The 20712-nt window shown below is 38.6% G+C and overlaps 1 long non-coding RNA gene across 1 annotated transcript; it reads left to right on the forward strand.

Annotated features, from left to right (window-relative positions):
• The first annotated feature begins 1708 nt into the window (after positions 1–1708).
• LOC142967821 (uncharacterized) lies at positions 1709–3099 on the forward strand. Its single transcript, XR_012958968.1, has 3 exons — positions 1709–1782; positions 2295–2344; positions 2531–3099. It is a non-coding gene; the product is annotated as an uncharacterized LOC142967821 (long non-coding RNA).
• Positions 3100–20712: the final 17613 nt, after the last annotated feature.

The following is a 20712-nucleotide window of genomic DNA, read 5'->3' on the forward strand; positions in this document are numbered from 1 at the left end:
TAGATATATGTTTATTTGATGTGATTCAGATTTATTTCTCCTATTTTGTTGCAGTGGCAACAAAGTGGCAACTACAAAAACATCAGTACATATTCTCTCATCATATATTCACTTATGTGTGTCAGGTTCTTGAGCCGTGTGTTGAAGTGCGACATGTTGGACTCATGCCTTACAGTCCAGCAGACTGGATTCATTGTCTTGTGTTACTTTGCTTTGATTACTTTTATGTACGCTGTGGGTCATTAAACGTTACGTGAAATGTTGTTGTGTTTTGTGAAAGTTTTGTTTTGTGAAATGTTTTGTTTCATGAGATGTTGTGTTTTGTGAAATGATAAAGTGCCAAACTGCTTATTATTTCCCAATGCAGACCAACAGGTTTTCAGGCCGCTGAACATCCCTCGACGTCCTCTAATCACTCGAGAGACAACACTCGAGAGCCATAAAGGCCTCTAACAGGCTCTAAATGAGGGGCTGAAATGTTTAGCAATATTTTTTTACAAACTAATCTGTCTATTTAAGATATTATCCCCGCCAATCATGAAGACGACACAGAGATGCCTACAGAAAGCCTCGCCAAGAGCTCAGGGCCTCATCAAAGAGAGATTCCTCGTCTATTCTGGGAGCCGAGCTGCCAATCATCCCCTCATCAGGCTCACAGATTCATATCAGAACAGGTGTTACATAACCACAGCTAATCCACATGTAATACGGATACACACACACAACCACACACATATAAACACACACTCTGGTAGACAATGAGGGCCGGCAGCTGCCACACACACTCCAAGAGCAACAGATATAGACGAGGCCCTGAGATGGATCCAGTTCAAGCATCGCAGTGCAAATGGCTTACTTAGAGTTTAAACTGGGTAATTAGAAACCTAATCAGGGCTCACTTTCTCACCCCCCGATGAACGTAATGAAATGCTCCCGTCCTCGTACAGGTGACACTGATTCACGGGCCCCAAAACAGCTGCGACTGCCTGTAAACACCTCTCATCGGAAAATGTCAACATGTGTGTGTTCAAATGCCGCAAGAAGTGATTAAAAGAGAGGAATCATTACTATTGTCTTTGTGCATCAGGTGGTTAATATTCAGGATTGATATTGATATTAATTGATACCAATCATGAACAATGATTTAGTATTTTAGAATAGAACAGAACTTTATTGTCTAGAGGGCCACATTGGGTGAAAGCAAACTAAATTGCTGTGCTCCATCGTTGGTGGTCCTAAATTGGATTTACAGTCCCGTTTTCCCTCATTGGTACAAACCGACAGACACCGCTGTCAGTAAAACGCATGTCTGTCACCTCACTCTGCTGGTGAGCAGCAGCTGTTACTGGGCAGTGAGTACTGGTGACACGGGTCACTGAAAAAAAAGAGTTTTTGGCCTTGTAATTATTACCTCGATTATTTTTGTAAATTTTACAAGAAATTATCATTTCAGTGCTTTTACTTTAAAATATCACCTTTTACTTAATGTGTTACTTGGTATTTGTTTGTAATTATGTATCCTCATTTTTATAAGTAAATTGTAATCATTCACACTTAGTAATATCTACTAAACTACTGTATTGAATGCACTACCTGACACAACAAAGTAAAATGTACTTGGGTAATACGAGTAAAACCTGGCAACCTATAGCGCGTACTCGGGGTGACGTCAGAGGAGATTTCGCGCTCCTTTCTTCAACGAGACGACGGAACAGCAGAACCTGAACAAGGACGGCAGCGTTTCACCTGAGGAGAGGAACTTCATGGACGGGAGCCTTTGGGGTAGGTTATATGTTTAATTAATGCTCTACGTTGCTGTTGAGCCTTCGGTCAAGTCGGTGTTTGAGTTGTGAACACTGAAGAGTAGCGAACTGGTCAGTTTAGCGTGCTAGCTAGTTAGGCTATGATGCTAGCTAACTTGGGGCAGCATTACAGACATGGCTCTAGGCGCTACATTTTGTGGCTGTTTTTGGTGGTTTTGGTCGCGACTTTACAGGGTTCTCCCTTGAAAAGTTGTTGGCCTGGGGACACGGTGCTCGGCTTATGTCTCTATCCAATGCGGTGTCCTTGATGATTAAGGCTTTGGGCATGAAACAAGGTGCCAGTACTGTGTTGAGTTAGTGTCTCATATCAACATGACCAGGCCTGCTGTGTATTAACGTTATGGTGACTTGGTTATGTGCTGTTTTTTTGTGTGGGGATAAAACATGCTATCGATATGAAGACTTAAGCCAAATTCAGATGTAATGTTGTGTGTGTTCATGTTTTAACATAATTCTCTATATATTTCACAGGATATTAAACGACATTAACTCAGCAAGTTGACATCAACAGTTGATGCAAGGTAAAATCAACTTAGTACTGTTATAGTTTAACTTGACATATACATTTGAAGTCTTAGAAAAACACCCTGATCCATTTTGAAGTCATAGTTTGTGTTGCTGTCAATAGTACATTATACTGGGAGGACTACTGCATTCATTGTTTTAGGTACCTCATCTTGATCATGTTTTTTATTGTCTTGTTTCAGATCAATGAGGAGTTCAGAAGAATAACCACAGTTCATCTGGAGCGAACCTTTTTGTCGAAATTATACAATTGCACTGCCAACTTTCTGGAGATACTTGGGACAAAGGGCGGAGTTGCAGGAACAAAGACCCATGCTGGAATCACCCAGCCTGGTAAGGTTTAGATATCATATATTAATATTCTATAAAATTATGTTGGGCTCATATGCACTGAGAATAGATGCATAATGATGCATTTGAACACATTCAATATTTTTGTTAGTTTCCCCCACTATTGTCCTTTTTTGAGAACACATCAGACTCGAAGACGTAAAAGTGAACATTAGTAAATTTGAATTTCAAAGATGTCATTGAAGAGGTCTATGCTCAACATGTCATGAAGATCCTTGTCATCCATGGAAATGCAACACAGAAAGGCTTCACTCCTGACAATGTGTTCGTCGTCATCGAGGGAAAAGAGGTTCTTGATGACTGTCAAAGTGTGGCAAAGGCTTGCCTTCTGCTCATGGGCTTCATCTATGTGTATCCAAGTGTTGTCAAGCAATACCCATCGTTTCAAATTAAAAGTGTTTGTTAAATGACTAAGCGTTTGTGTTCTTAAATTTCTTATTGGCAGCACTGATTTAGAAATGTTTTGTCTGGCAATGCCAACCAGATTCTATATGTTGGTATTTGTGTGTGTCTGTCAGCAGTGACCTCTTTCACCAGTTAACAAGTAAAGCTGCTGTAGTTTAAAAGATGTTTCATGTTTTGTAGGAGCCTGATGTTAAGACAATTTTATTAAATTAACAGTAGCCCAGTTTAAAAAATGCAACATTCATATTTGAATAGTTGTGTAGAGTAGTAGTAGATAAAAGATATATTGTGTAAATATTACTTAATATTTCTCAACAGAAAAAGTAAAGAAAAGCTAGTTAAATATACATGAAACACCTAATTGATTTTTACTGGGGTTTTGTAATTAGATGCAAAGGTAGCCTGAGTAAAGATTACTATAAAAGGCAAAGTACATTTTATGTCTAAGGGAGAAATTTGCAAGTAAAAGTTACTTGAATATTTTGGATAAAAAACAATTCTTACGAGTAAGTAAACTTAACTTGAGAATTCCTGAGTAAAAATTACTCAGAATTTCTGAGTGCAAATTGTTACCTAGCTTTTTTCAAGTAAATGTCACTTATTATTTCAGTATACTGGGCTTTATGTAAATCCAAATGTTTAGACTGTGTGGAGGGGATCGGGTATCTGCAGGACCGTAATGAGTTTTTATCTGGACCGAGTGTTGGCTGGTGGAACATGTTCTCTGTAGGGCTGAGCCACATCCAATCTATGTCAGCAAACATCCCAGAATGATTTAATGCAGAAACATTAAGGTATCAAACACGTATTACTACTTTACAGTTAAATATTTAACCTTTATTCCAACATGAAAAATAACACTTTGATAAACATGTCAGGACATCTTATTATAGTCTCAGTATAATATAATATATATATATATCATATAATAATATTTACTATAATATAAAACACATATATATATGTGTGTGTATAATTTTATATATATCTATATATATATCTATATATATATATAGATAGATATATATAGATCTATATATAGATATAGATATATATATAGATCTATATATAGATATAGATATATATATATATAGATCTATATATAGATATAGATATATATATATAGATATATATATAGATCTATATATAGATATATATATATATCTATATATATATATATAGATCTATATATATCTAGATCTATATCGATCTATATATATATAGATCTAGATCTATATCGATCTATATATATATAGATCTATATATATATAAATCTATATATAGATCTATATATAGATCTATATATATATATATATATAAAATTATTTATTTGGCCTGAAGTTTCTCCTCAAAGTTCTCCTCTCAAACGGGTCTTGGGGTAGGATCACGAGAATCGCTTCCGGTTTCAACTTCCGGTTTAAGTGAGGATCGCTTCCGGTTCAACCGGAATTGAGGAAATGACAAATAAGAGACTTGGGATGTACCCCTATCATTTAAAAAAGCTAAATATCATTTTAGAGGCTTACTAAGAAACCACATCCACATTTATCAGTTGAAAGCCAGTATTGGAAATCTCATTGAAATCTGGTCTAAACGTGAACGTTGAATCAACGTCTTCAAATAGTCGGCTAAAAAACTTAACTGTGTTTTCAACGTGGAAATGCTCTCAGATCAATATGTAGCAACTAAATACTTAATGTTAGTAACACATCAACAGTTTCCACTTACAGGACAAAAGACCAAGTGACAGGCAACAGTTAATTTGTATTTATTAAGCACAATATAAATATAAACAATGTTCTTTATATACAACCACAATCTCCTTTTCCTTCTTTAAATGTCGTTTTCAAAGCCACACAGGAGCCGGTTCAGGAGATCTGCCATATTTTCAAGAAGGTGGACATCTGGAAATAAAACAAGTAAAACATATTGACTTTTAAACCAGTTGTGAACCTCTTATCACCGGAGACCATAGACTTATTTTAAAGGTGTTTTCAACGGAACGATGCTGACCTGGATATTACAGTATATACGGTAGTCTCAATCTCTGCATAAACTGTTTTCTTCCTCTGTAGTAAACACTTGAACATCCTCACTGTCAAGCTTCAACGATGCTACATGTCTGTATTTTCACCTCTGTGGTGATAATTCTGTTCACCTGCTGATTCATTATTTAAACGCCCAATCTAAAGACTGCTTGCTCAATCAGGGACACAGGAAGTGCTCACCTCTGTCAAAATAAAGGCAGCAAAGTGTTGTGTTTTGGTAATCTAGTAAACGGCATACACAGTGTTCTTTGTTCTCGGTCACAACAAATGTTTTCATACATTTTGAGGAGCCTATTAATGCATGTTCATGTTCAAGTACAAAGAAAAAATGTGTACAGTTACATGATTACAGGTATTAACATTGTTTCCCCCCCCCCCCCCCCCCCCCATGACAACCATGAGGCTTTTATTCTGCACGTAATATCAGGATAGAAGGTTTGAGCAGTATTTAAACATCAAACTGTATTCAGTTATATGAAGGGAGAGGAGGGTCATCCTTTCTAAGCAGCACAGGAGATTCATTCAGTGTCAAAAGCCATGTAGACAGAGCAGCAGAGAAATGCTGCGTTCAGGTGCATTCAGTCAATTTTAAAAGCTGCAGCTCCCAAGGTGAGGGTTGGATACAATGAGAGGAAACCTTGGATGTTAAGTTTGTAGTAACTTTCAGCAGCAGAGAGTAGATGGGGGATGTGCATGAGTTGCAGGTTGTAAAGAACGTATTTTTCCAAATATGACAGTATTGCATACTGACCACAGTTTAAACTTTACAGGAATACCTGAGAGCTTCGTGCACATTAGTGGCTACACATGTATTTGAGAGGCAAACTTCACCTTTAACAAGGCACTGCGTCACATTAGTGAGCTGCTTGTATTACAATTCAACTATTTCATTATCATATCATCTGAAAATACTAATGAACATATCTGCTAAATGTTCCCTGACATCATTTTATTTCACTTGCATGGTTTCTATTTTATACACAACTATTTATTTGTTACTTTCCTCGGTTTATCTGTACTCATATTTTATCGTTGCGCTGCAGCAACACCTGCATTTCCACTCTGGCTGAATGCTATCTTATCGTGTAAATTTGATTTATAGATAATAATTTGGTAAAAAATAACAATTATATTAATCAGAACAAGAAATCTCGTCATGCTCAGTGGTTAATATTTCCATATGTAAACATGATTCATCATTGATCATTGTATGTATCATGCATCAGTCAATACTGCTCACTGTTTATAGACAAGCGGTACATGACCACCCATTACACGTGCATAAACCTAATAGGATACTTTACCCATTCAATATTTAGAAATCTGCACTATTTATGTTTGTGAACATCCAACACTCGGTCTTTGCTTTCTCGTAAATACATTTATATATATATGTCTCTATCTTCCTGTGAACAAATCTGTGTGTAGGCACATTGAGACCAATTTAACACCTTGTATGTGTTCACATACTTGATCAAATAAAGCGGAATCTGATTCAGTTTAATGCACAGTCAAAGCAGGGATCCCGGTGTTTCCGACGGCCCCTGAACGCAGCGTGTGTCTCGCGGCCCGCAGACGGTTTCTGCGGCCCCGGCGCTCCGACGAACACTTGCGGTGGAACAGCTGGCGGAGAGCGGCGTGTTTTTCTTTGCGGGCTCAATAAGACGGTGTTGGTTTACCGGCTCTGGGGATGTGGGCTCCGCCTTTGTAACGCTTAACCAGCGACTTAGCGGTCTTTGTCCGATTTATATTTTAATTATCTGCTAAACTGCGGCTGAGGGCCATGTGGGAAAGAGCCGAGGACTGACCCCAGCAGCTGTCAATCAGCCAGCAAGGAGGAGGGATTAATATTCATACACACGACATTTCATTCAACACAGAACATACTATATATAATCAGCGTTGTATCTGATTCATGTCAATACAAAACCAAATGTTAACAAAGAGGAGTTTCATTTTCTACTATCAAAGGTAAGTATTCAGATATTTAAAAAGTAGCAGTAAGTACAGTAAAAGTACAATATGTCCCTCTGAGGTGTAGAAGTTTAAAGTATAAAATGGAAATACTCAAGTACTTCAATATTGTACTTAAGTGCAAAATGTGATTAGTGAATTTCCACCACTGAGTAATACTTTGTGTAAATGTTTCCCTCCAGTCAGTATCTGAAGCGTCTAAGAAACAATCAGTTCAATCTAAATAAGTTTGTATTTGACGCCATCTGTTGGTCGTGGAATGAAAAAGACTCCGGATGACAAAGATCTTAATTTTCTCAACTTTCAAAATGCCATTTTTAATAAATGAAATAAATAATAAACCTTTTTATGAATTAAAATATATATATTTTATTGCTTTTTTCTTTTCTAAATATCGAGCAAAGTTTCTTATCTTGTTTTCTCTTGAAAAAAAAAATATATCAAAGTAATATCAGCTCCAGATTTGAAGATAACATCCTTTATGACGTATATAAAAGCTTGTTTGGATATAGTATTTATTTGATCTTATCGTGGCGTGGGTCTCTCACTTTATTCAGTTTATTTATTATATTTATTTAGTATAACACTGTACGGCTCATTTCATTTTTAAACTGATTTATTTGACATCTTTTTTATTGTAAGTTTCTAATTTATATTCGTGAATCTTGACTTCTGTTAATATGTGTTTCTTCTTTTCTCCTACTGTGTTTATTGTGACCGGCACCAACATCTCAAGTCAAGATCCTTGTGTGTGAGTCTGACAATAAACCTTTTTCTGATTCAAATATTCTACGTCCTGTTATCGTCTGCTCCTGCAACCCTGAGAAAATACAAAGATGTTCTTTCTGCCATATAAACCCCTTCTTTCAAATTCTATAAAACCTCCTTTGCTGTGACTTAGAACATGTCTGCCTCCACAGACGACCAGTAGCAGCTAATAGAGATCACAATGTGGGGGAAACAAAGAAGAGAAGAAATGGCTCAGAGGAAGCCCTCTCCTGCTGTCTGCTCGTCTGTGGTGAATATTAAGAGACGGACGGATGACTTGTCCTTGTGTTTGTCCTCCTCTGATACTTCCTCTCTGGGCGTCACATCCCCCATGAAGAGGCTAATCTGCTCCCAGCGGGGCTCCTCTCAATGAAGAGCTGAGCAAAAAACACTCAGACGTATACAAGCTATTGTCCCCCGAGTGCACACAAACCATCCAGCCTTTCCACGGCAGCAGAGAGCAGCCACGCTTCTCACTGTATTTAACATATCAGCTCATATCTTCTGCTGATATTTAGTGCTTGTTAACAGAACGGTACCTTCAAATGTCTTGTATGGCTCAAAAGACAGGTTGTATGAACTCAAGCAGGCAGGAAAAATAACAAAAAATGGGAATATGTTTGACCATTTCAAGCTAAATATGCTTTTAAAAACATACATATTCATAAAATATGCTTTTAATGATACTTAAACCGGACTGAGACATAAGAAGTAATAATAAACAGCAGTTTGTATGATACAAAAACCCCAAAACTTCTGGACGCAACTACAAAAAAGTGTCTGTTGAAGATGTAGTTTTAGGTCTTTTGTTGCGTTAGATGAAGTGACATCCTTTTTACAAAACATTTGATTACATTATATTCATATTCTGTGCAGGCTGGAGAAACTAAATTGACCCCAAAACATTTGGGAACAGCAAGAAAGATAATCTTATGAAGGTAGCAACATTTTCACCGACAACTAAATGCAACACGTTTACATTAGTTCTGTGGGCAAAAGGTAAAGTAGTCAAATGAAAACAGTAACTATAGAAGTAGATGTGGTAAACAATGCACACTTCATGACATCTTGTACAGGGACTTAACAGCACCAACAACACACATTCAAAAGGCTCGAATCTGCATCTATTCTGGATTTATTCTGAATTGTCCTCTTAACCCTTAAAATGTATATTTTTTTTAGCCACATGAGCTACAAACCAACCAAAACGTATTCTAGCAGCGAGTCTGGTCACCGACAAGCCCAAGAAGATGACATTTTTAAAACAGCTTAATGAACAGAGGGAGAAAGAAAGCGTGTGGAGAGCGAGCAGCCTCCCCGCGGCCTTTAAGGGATTGAACTAATACAGTGGAACAAAAGAGAGAAGCAGATCTAAAGTGGAGCGAGTTTAACGGAGCCCGTCTGACTGTCTGATGTCCCCGGGGGAACGCAGGAATCATGTAAGCTCCCTGTAATGCACTGTTTGGGGTTGCCTGGGTAGGGCTTAATTCCCACGAGGACCTTCTCCCGGTGCTTTTATAAAGTCAGGATTTGTAGAGCTGCTCTCGTTGACCCCCTGCAGGTCATGAGGGCAGAAGAGTGACCCTCCTCAGGAGACACAGAGCTGGAAACACTTTACAAACAGGGAACCACAGTTATTTACCACGTTAGCAACAATTCAAAGTTCAGACGGACAGTATGAGATAACAAAGAATGTAAACATGTTTGAGTAGAAAGTATGAAGCTGTAAATGAGCACATGTCCCCTTTAATATACAGTCTGTTACATTGTCATGTCTGTGAACGTCCCCTGATGACAAAAGAAACTCAACCTGAAGCTACTAACCTGCATTAAAGTGCAACGTGTTTGTCTGGTTGATCTACATCATTTTTGTTGTCCACACTAAACACAGCAAGGAGGAAGAGTTGGGTAGTAAGCGTGCGTAGCAATCAGCCTAAAGTGAGAGTATTGAGCCAGCTCAGAAGAAGGCATCGCACTGGTTCCCTCGACAAAAAGCCAACGGGAATTTACCGTCGAATTTTGGATTAGAGCAGAAAATAAACTCGTTTATGATACTTTCACATTTTGTTCAGCAAGATAATCTTCACACACGAACACCACTTTTCTGATTTTTGAAGCGGGAACACAACCACCAGAAGTAGAAGAAACAGTAGTATAAACAGTGTACATCTCTTAGTGACGATGTCAGCAACCGCCTTTTTTAAAGACACTGAAAAGCTTCTAAATAACGTATTTTATATCGTAGAACAAAACGTAGAAATCTCTTGAGTGTGTTAACCACAGATCTTATTTCAGGCATCGAACTAAAACCCCATTTAAAAAACTTTCATGAATTTAGAATGAAGGAAGGGGAAATGCAAAAATGCTGACTCATTTCCATGTTAGGATTCCTACAGCACTCTATATTCAAAGCATAGAGCGCCACCTACAGAGCCTTTAAGTTCACCAAGAGGACGCAGAAACAAGATGCACTCGGTACCAAAGTTGGAGACAAATTTAATCCGATTGTTTCCGTAAAAAAACACTTTTAATCGCCCCAGATCTGTGCATCGGCACAGTCCTCTGGTTTCTGCTCTGATGTGCATTGTGAGCCGTGAGACCTCATACAGACAGGTGTGTGTGTGTGCGTGTGTGTGTGTGTGTGTGCGTGTGTGTGTGTGTGTGCGTGTCCAAATCATGACCAATCAGTTGAATTGACGACAGGTGGACTCCAGTAGAGGTGCAGAGACGTCTCAAAGGGATCAAGAGGAATGGGAGACACCTGAGCTAAAGTGTCAAAGCAAAAGGTTTGAATACTTTTGTGACATTTCAGTTACATGTAAAGTATAGAATGGTGGAAGAAGTACTCCGATCCTTTACTTGAATAATAGTAGAAATACCTCAGTGTAAAAATACTCCACAACAAGTGAAATGCAAAATGTTACTTAAGTTAAAGTAAAGAATATTTCTATAAAGTATCAAAACTGATTCTGCAGACTGACTCCTTTAAAAGTGTTTTATCATTATATAATATAATATTATTCTGTTATCATCACTAACAGATGTGAGAGTATTAATGCTGTATATTTAGATACATTGTTCCATATACTGGGCTAGAAGTATATTGCATCTTATTTTAAATCATATACTGTGTGTTTATATGTAAATGTGCTGTGGATCAAATAAATGTAAAAAGTACAATATGTCCTTCTGTAATTCAAATCAAAAGCAGAAAATTCAAATAATTTCAACCTTGCATTTAAGTAAATCTAGTAAAAGAGTAGAAACGCTTTTTGAGTGGCGATCAATTGAATGTTTCATGATGTTTTGTGATTTGAGCAGAATCATATCCTACTACTAAATATATTTAAGGTATAATAACTACCGTCGCCTCTCTTGTGTATTTATTGTTAATCTGACCTCAAATCACAAAAACGTAGCTTTAATGATCCATGTCGCTGCAGGCTGATGACCCGTCCTGCTGCCCTGCACATTTCCCATGATCCGTCACGGGATCTGTCTCCGTCCCCTCGACTTTGAGGGGGGGGGGGGGGGGCTGTCCAGACGTGCCCGAGGAGTCACGGCGGTTCTTAGCCGTCACGGTCAACTCCTGCTGCAGGAGAAAGGGAAGGTCAGGATTACGAGGGACTGTTTGCTCTCTGAAACCTTCAACCTGCCCTCCAAACTGACACACTGACCGCTGCTGCTGATGTCAAAGCCTCCTTTATATCCGCGGTGAGACTATTTTAATCTGACTCTGTTTATAGAGACGTGTATTTAAAACATTAGCATCTGCAAACAGCAGCATTTGGTCAAATTAATCCTCATCTGTTGCACTTTTTCACGACTAGAACAGAGTTCCTTCGTGTGTTTGCAGATGTATGACCCAGTGGCTGCATGTGATGCTGTTATGCATTTCATGAATATAATGAAGTAACATTTCCTATTTGATCCACACTCACTGAAGTTGTTGTTTCTCTTAAAGAGTCAGAATCAAGAATTTTTATAATGATCATATTTTTACACAACTCTGTCCTTTCATTACTGTGTTTTATTGTCTTGTAAGTTGATGTTTTTTGTGGTTCAATCAATTGTCTTTCAGGACAAAGATTACATGTATCTTCTTTACTTCTCTCTTCTCGTCCATGACACAACAACAAAGAACATTTGAGATAAATCACAAAGCTGTCATGTCTCTTCTGAATGATTTTATGTTTCATAACTTCTCCTCTTAATATTACAGTCATTAGACTGATGAAACTTCTGTTCACTCACCTGATGAAACAACTAAATATGAAAGATAAACGTCTTAGTGGTTCGTGAACATGAGTTGGAAAGAGGTTCTGTGTACCTGCGTATAAACACTAATTTAAGGCTAATTATTCATTTTTTCTACCAGTTTTGCATTAATTACAGCAGCCAAAAAGAATCCTTCAATAGTTTAGTCATTCATTAAAAGCTTGTTGACTCATATTATCTTATTGTCTTGATTGACTCCAGATGATTCATACTTCCTGCCACATGGTGCGTTCATTGTCTTTGTGAAGCTTCGGCTCATTATCTGTTTATTTGTGTGTCTCTTCAAGAAAACACATTTTTTTCTCAACATTTAATAACGTGAGAGAGAGTGAGATTGTTTTCCTTGTCCTCGTGCAATTATGACATTATTAGAAAATGTGGTTGTGTGTGTAAATATATTTTCCCAAAAATGTGATTTGTTGACGAAGTGAATGTAACCTGTAAGCTTACGAGGACATAATTGGCCGGTCGGGAGCCTGTGAGGAGCTTAATGCAGCTGAAATGACAACAGAAATGATTGAGCAGACATAAACAGCACTAATCTTCCGATGAGATGGACTCTAATCTGAATTTCAGCAGTGGCCAGTGTCAAAGCCAAAGGCGTTTGTCCGTGTGCATTCATTGACAGGATCTCCGAGGTTATTTGTCAACACGACTCGTATAGCTTTGGTGATCTCCCCCGCTCGCCTATAGACTGATTGATAATTGATCCCTGTTCAAACAGGCTCTCGTTGGGCCACAGTTGCCTTTGAATGCCAAACGAGTCATTCGGCCTCGTCCTCTCACAGCGGCCTAATCCGGTAAACGAATGGGAATGAGTGTCGTCCTCTGCTGATGTAACCTTTCACTCTGCCATTTATCTCATATTGTTTACTGATGAGGCCTCACAATGGACGGGGTCACTCGCTGAGGCCTGCTGCTTCTGTCAGAAGGAGAAAGTCTTACTTTAAAAACGATTCTGTTTTTATCACCAACAAGTATTGTTGTTACAAGTACAAGTATTTCAATGCTATATTTAGATACTTAGTAGCCTACGGTATCATCAGTGGCGGCTGGTCAATAGAGGCGCTAGGGCGCCGCCCCACCTTGAGCCACAACAAATAAAATAAAATTAATAATAATAATAAACTATACAACTTGTCAATATTTGTGTTTTTGAAATATGGAATCACCCAGTAATATGTGTAAAATATGATATCTGCGGTAAGTATATGCTTAAATATATATGCTTTTCCTGCACGTCCTCTCGCGTGCACGTCTCAGCAGCTCTGGGGCGCTGGAGAAACTGCCCAAAAGAGGCGGGGCTATGAAGCAGTTTAGCCAATTGCTGGTTAAAGATATAAATGTGTGACATACAATTTAGCCAATCAGCCAATCAGCGCCCTCAAGTAGATTCAGCAGAATCGGTTCTGCCCCGACAATCAGGAATGAACAGCCTCACGTGACTGAATGAAATTATGATAAATGATGTAAAAAGTGTTTCGTCTCTCAGCTCTCTCTCTCTTAATATATATATATATATATATATACACACACATTTATTTAAACCAGATGTTGAATCAGAAAACGAATCAAATATAAAGCTTGAGTTTAATCTGTGATCCGTCTTCACTGTTTACATGTTGAACAAAATCTCATCAGTCCGATCGGCTGCAGCGTCCAATCACATGACAGATGAACAATGAGGGGGCGTGTCGGCCGTTAAAACACTTCCTGGAAGTCTGTTCTCGTGGGTCCTCGCTCATGGCTCCTCCGAGGTCCCTCCTCCATCCTCGATCCTCGCTCCTCCGAGCTACATTAGAGCTTTGGGACGACCGTCAATATGGCGGCGTTCGAGCGAGGATCGAGGAGCGAGGAAACGACAATTTGGGCCAAATCCCAATGTCCCCCCTTACGGACTCACGGACTTTGAGGCGCGCTCCCGCGAAGTCCGTGAGGGTTTAGGGCTGTCCCACTGTCACATCATCAAGTGTTTGAGTCTCTGGCAGACATTTTGAGCCCTTTATGAACCCTTTCCGTAAGTCAGCATGGTATGCTGACTTGGCCTAAGGGAATTACCCACAAATCATTGCAATGTGACGTTAAACACGGGGTAACCAGCGGACGCATGGAGACGTAAACAAAAGGTAAACAAAGAGGACGGATCAGTGTGTTAAGCCTGTCTTAATAAATGTACTCAGAAACATTAAGGGTTAAAGATGGAACAAAAAATAAACATGAAATCAGAAGATATTTATTTATTTATTCATCAAATATTTGATTTTGTCATTGAAGCTGTTTTGACAAAGACGAGTAAATAGATGATATGAAGTTACCTCATCTAGTGAGGAAAGAGCCTGAAGACTTTCACATCAGGGAGTACAAAGTATACAATAAATACACAGTTATACATCATATTTATTGTCGTTTTCATGGTAACGTGATATGTTGCAGCAAAGTGCTGTCCCGTTCATATTTACACCATCTCAAGCCCTCACAGCCTCTCACACTCACCCACTCACCAGGTGACCTCAGTAAGTCCTTGAGGGTTCAGGGTTCAGGGTTTAGGGGGGACATTGGGATTTGGCCTGTGTCTCTTATTTGTCATTTCCTCATTTCCGGTTGAACCGGTTTCAACCGTAAATTGACTTCCGGGTTCAACCGGAAGTTGAAACCGGAAGCGATCCTCGCGATCCTCCCCCAAGACCCGTTCGAGAGGAGAACTTTGAGGAGAACCTTCAGGCCAAAGAGCTGATATCAGATCAGCCTGACCTCACAACCAGACAGCAGACTGTTGGTGAATGTTAAAAAGTACAGCCTCGCTAGTTGTTTACGCTGAGATGACATATGTGTGTGTAGCTCACGTTAGGCTAACGCTAGATGACTAATATATCACTGACTCAACTGCAGGCATTGTAGCATAATGTCCTGTTTAAATAACTCCGACAGCCCGACCAGTTATAATCAGAGCTAGCAGCTTGATCTGGTTCTGAGTCTGGTCCGTGATGATAGTTCGGTCATGTATCATGATGTATGTCATGATGAAACTGAAGTTGAGTTACATGCAGTTGCTGGTCCGAGCCATGAGGCCAATAACAAGCAAAACAAACTCACATATTTAGATAAAAAACATCAGTCAACTTCACACAATGTTTTTGTTTTGGTTTGTGGGAAAGCCTTTTTCATTCTAACGTGAAACACCAGATATGAAGGGTTATAATGGGACTGATGCCCGACCCATTAACTTCTATCAAACTGGCCCCAACGTCTGCACCAATGCAGAGCTGCTGTCTCTGTTCCTCCACTGCACCAGCAGATCAACTGGGACACACTCAGACTGTTCACATGCACTTTATGTATTATCATGGGCCAGTGATGCAGGTGTCAGTGCAAGTTGATTCTACAGATTCAAATTAATGCACAACAACAACGCAGCTAGCCCAAATTAAAGTGGACATGATGCTCACGGAGAAGTTTAAGCAAGTTAAAAGTCTCTATGATTTAATTTCAATACTGTGTAGAAATTCAGTGATAAAACAAAGTCCGTTAAGAAGCTTTTCTGGATCTTCAGATCATAACACATATATAAATGAATTGGATCTGCGCAGTAAGAGCTGCAGGAGAAGCAGACTATACATTCATGTTATAACTCATATTACATGTATATTTACGCTTGTTGTATTCTGGTGCAACCTTCCTTCACCCTGCTGTGTTAGACGTCTCCTCTGCCTCCACAGTGAAGAGGAGAGGTCAGTCAGTGATCAGCTCAGGCCCTGAGCAACACTATTCTTTTTTTTTTGTAATGCGCGACACAGGAATTGACATTTAACTTGTTATTATTTCCCAGAGAAGATTAATGATAAATTGTCCATTATTTTTCCTTAAAAGTGAAAGATAAGACCACAGTCATTTGCCCTAAAGCCAGAGTGCCACCACTATGCAGAATGACAGCCAATTATGGGAGCCTAGTTTGGGATAATGACTTTACAATGAATCTTTTGATTGAAATGTAACTCGGTTGGCCCTGGGCAGAGAGCAAGGAAAAAAGAAAAAGGAATGAATACAAAAGTTACAGAAACAATGAGCACTATATAACTGTGTTCATCTCTTCCTCTAGGTCTCTCTCTCTCTGTCTCTCTCTCTCTCTCTCTCTCTCTCTCTCTCTCTCCACTCCTCTTTAGAAATAGCTATAGGAGAAAGCAGTTATGCATATATTGATGGGAAAATTATTAAGTCGCAGAGGGCTTGCAGCAAACATAAATTAGCATATTCAGGGTAAATATGCAGACTATTTACGATAATAAGACCGGATTATTCAATTCAATGAATGTTAAATAGATGAGGAAATGGTATGTGTCTTATCTAGTCAGAGCTTCTATTCATTTTAATCGCCTCCCAATTGAACTCTTCATTTTATTCTCTCTGAGTTATTGTTCCCATTCCAGCCAGCGATGGCACCTCACGGGTCCTGGGAGATTTCTGCCGGTCACGTGGTTTAAGTGGCATTCACCTTATTCTCGCTGGAAATGGAGAAAGTCGACGTCACCCCGAGGCCAGCATCATGATAAGCCCCTTTTCATTATGCACAGGGGCCGATGGAGAACAAGATTAGCGGGGCCTTGTGTGCATAAAGGCGGGAACATACATCAGTCTTCTAGATTAAATAAAGACAGCACAGGTCCATAAACAAAACACTTTTGCTTTCTCATTGTGTGCATTAAAACTTTAACTTTAATCAGTTGCACTATGTGTGTGTGTGTTAATATAATATAGTCCTTCTGATACACAGACTGCTGCTGCTGCAGGCTTCTGTTCTCTTTCAGCAATTTCATAAAAACATCATGACAGACACATTTGAACTAATTATTAATCCGCCTACATGTGGAACTGATTGAATATAATTTCCAGGTCTCATGAAGTCCATGACGTGTAATGTGGTTGTTATTTCTCACTCGATGCACAAACAAGTGATTGAAGGAACACACAGAGGATCAATGAGCGTGTCGTCAACAAATCCCATTAAAAGAGCAAAACCAACAATGTGTTTATTCATCTCTCAACACGTTAAACTCTGCCTGTCTGTCAGTGCTGCTGAGGGAGGACATATAAACAACAGTGTGTTGATTGATATGAACGATGCCACACTGCTTTTCTTTTGTGACAGCTTTCATTTCTTTTATTCTGGTGTGTTCGTATTACTGAAGGTATTCACTTTAAAACATCCAAACGTTAAGCTTTATTAAATGTGCTGTATGTATAAATTGCCTTATCGTGTTATGAAAGAGGTAAAGAATAGAAAAGAAAAGCAAAGAAAGGTTTAAAAATAAAAGTGTTTGTGGTTGTGACCACACCCTCGACACTAACAGTACATGACCATTATTATTACCACTGATATGATCAATATGTTTTACTTTCACAGTCTGATCTTCATATCATTACTGAGTACAACAAGTCACTGTAAGACATATCTATTATGTAGTTCTGGGGAAATCATAATAATTACTAATTAAATAATCTATCTTTCCTTTTTTCCAGGTATTTGAGACAAAGTTAGCAAACTTGAAAATGTCAAAATTAAACAACCTTTCCAATTTCTGATCACTAACATATTTCATTTCTTTGTTGAGCCATTTCACATAACGTATCGATACAAGTTAGTGAAGCATAACTACTTCAAATAAATGTATTTTACAGCAAAGTCCCATTTGTTACTCATGCATTTCAACAACACGCCTGCTCAAGACACTGTAATACTTTCACTGTTTGATTTTTATTTTACCAAATAAGAAATGTTTATTCGGAGCAACAGTCCTTTTTGATTTTTTAATACTTTAGATAATAAACGATGCTGTAAACTGCAGCACATATTGGTTTCCATCAAATGAATCATGTAACAGTAAAACTGATCCTTAAATTGTGACTATTTCATCCAACAGACAAACTCGAATACAGAAGATTTGTACTGATTGAGATTCATTCCATCCGTCAGCTGTTCTTCACAACTCAAATATCAAAGTCTCCCTCTAGTGGCTGAAGTGAGGAACGACTTTGTTGTTGTTTAAACTAACTATCATCTGCTGCCACCTACTGTTGAGATCACAATACCAATATGAACACAAAGATGAATGCAGTTTAACAGTATGTCAACCTGAAGTGGGGAAGTGGAAATACAAAAAACATACATATTGTATGTACTCTTATATTGTTTGTTTGTTTATCATATTCTATTGTACATTTTCATACTATTGTACTCGGTTCATCGTCATGCAACAATCACCAAATCAAATTCTTTTATGTGCAAGCATTGTTGGCATTGAACTGTTCCTGATTCAGATTTTAAATATATTATACAAACATGTGGAGGGAAATGGGTTGTTGGGGATAAACAACGACATACATCTTCTACATGTTTGTATTTTATTCTGCTGCATGTTTTCATTGCTGCAGAATAATAGCGTTGGAGTGGAGGACCTCTGGTTGTAGGATTTGTGTTTCCTTCCTCGGTCACATGCGTGTCACATGCGTGACTCGGTCACAGGCGCTCTTCTGTTAGTATTTCTGCCGGTCACACTTTGCCATCGTTGTTGACGTGAAGCCAAGAAAAGCTCACAGTATTCTGACTGCAGACTGTCAGGATTCTTAAACTCTCTGATGTAATGAGCTTTTATTTTGGAAATCATATTTTTCTTCCGGTAGAACAGAAAGGTTCCCAGTGTTCTATTATTGTTTCAATTACTAAAATGTGATTTTGTACTGTAATGTGAGAAATACTGTTAAATATTCAACTTTTATAGTATTATAAACAAAGTACTTTAAATATTGAAGGTACTCATCGTGCAACTGTGTCATATCATTATAAAGTATATTATACCATGTACAATAGTGTGTACTACAACAGTGACAAACATACATTTAACATGTTTATTCTCGAGAAATGCACATCAGGCCAATACACACCTTTGCATTTTAATACTTATATTCTATACTTCAGGGTGTCAAATACCAATGCTTTGTCACGGCCCTCGTCATTGGGTACCAGGCATCCGTATGAGATGTATCGGGCTTTCAAGTATCTTTAGAAATAGAAACCCTTTTTATTGTCATATACACTTACACGAAATTTGACCTCTGCATTTGACCCATCCCTGTATATAGGGAGCAGTGGGCTGCCAATTGTTCAGCACCAATTGTTCAGTGTCTTGCTCAGGGACACTTCAACACGTGACACGTCCCAGTCGAGGATCGAACCGTTGACCCTGCGGTTACCAGACAACCCTCTTAAGCCAGTGAGCCACGGTCGCCCCCATCTTTTGTGTAAACCCAACCACATCATGATTCGACCCTCAGAAGAAATGCACTGAGAGACAATAAAGACACAGAAACTGTGTTATTGAGTCATTCTGAAGTTATGTCAGTGATGTTTGTGCCGTGTTTTCCGTGTTGTCTACGTTTTACCTGGTTTACGGAGGCCTTCTTATTTTAAACCCACTCATGATGTTTTCCTAAACACAACTAAGTTGATGCCTGAACCTTTGAGCAAGTGTTAATGTTCAGATCAAGACCTCAGGGAGAGCAGAAGCACATTTGACACAGTGGCCAAACGGTGGAATTTCAATGTCCGGGTCCAAAAACTGTAGTGAAGGAAGATCATTTGACGCGATGAGGCTACTGAGTGTGTTAGAAAGAGACGCTGAAGGGATTGACCGAGCGTCAGCGCGGGACAAGTTGAAATGAAAACAGGCTGTTACTGTCACTACATATATACTTATAAACCTTTAAGCTTTGAATTTGATTGTATACTGTTGGCATTGATTTTTCTATGTCACAGTCATTATGCCACCCTGCATTTCTACATACACACACACACACACACACACACACACACACACACACACACACACACACACACACACACACACACACACATTGTTTAAGCATGTGACAAATAAATCCTTTTAAATCTTTAATCTTTGAATCGTTTAACATTGCAGCAGGTTGTGTGGGAGATCAACAATGACTATGCATTATAGTTTACAAACTAATCCTCGGTTGTATTATGTAAAATCTTATGTGAAAAGTGACTAAAGATTTCAAATGTGAAGTGAAGTACAATGTTTAGTGTAAAGTAGCATTAAAATGAAGCTGATAATTGTAGTTGAATGCTTAGTTTCCTTCCACCACTGTTTGTTTTGTTGTGCATTACTTTGAATTTGTTTTTAAAACAGCTAAATACCATAAATGTGATTCTTAATAAGCTTTCAGTGTCCATGCACTGATCAGTCATGAGTCATGACAGCAGACAGCAGGAAGCCTCAGCAGCAGAGAGGTGACACTAATCTACATAAAAAAAGAGGAAACAAGTAATGAATCACTAAAGAACATGTGATGGGAGTAATATACACTAAACATATAATCTATACAGTATCTGCTAATACCATGTGTCCTGTTGCGTCTTTGCTTTTTATGTATTCATGATTTAAGAAGAAAAAAAGAAAAGCCTCCATCTGCTCCCCCTCCCACACTCACTATGAAGAAAAACGCCTGACATTAATTATTTGCTA

Source organism: Anarhichas minor, unplaced genomic scaffold (assembly GCF_050575085.1).
Source record: "Anarhichas minor isolate MPS153535 unplaced genomic scaffold, ASM5057508v1 ptg000038l, whole genome shotgun sequence".
Taxonomy (NCBI): Eukaryota; Metazoa; Chordata; class Actinopteri; order Perciformes; family Anarhichadidae; genus Anarhichas; species Anarhichas minor.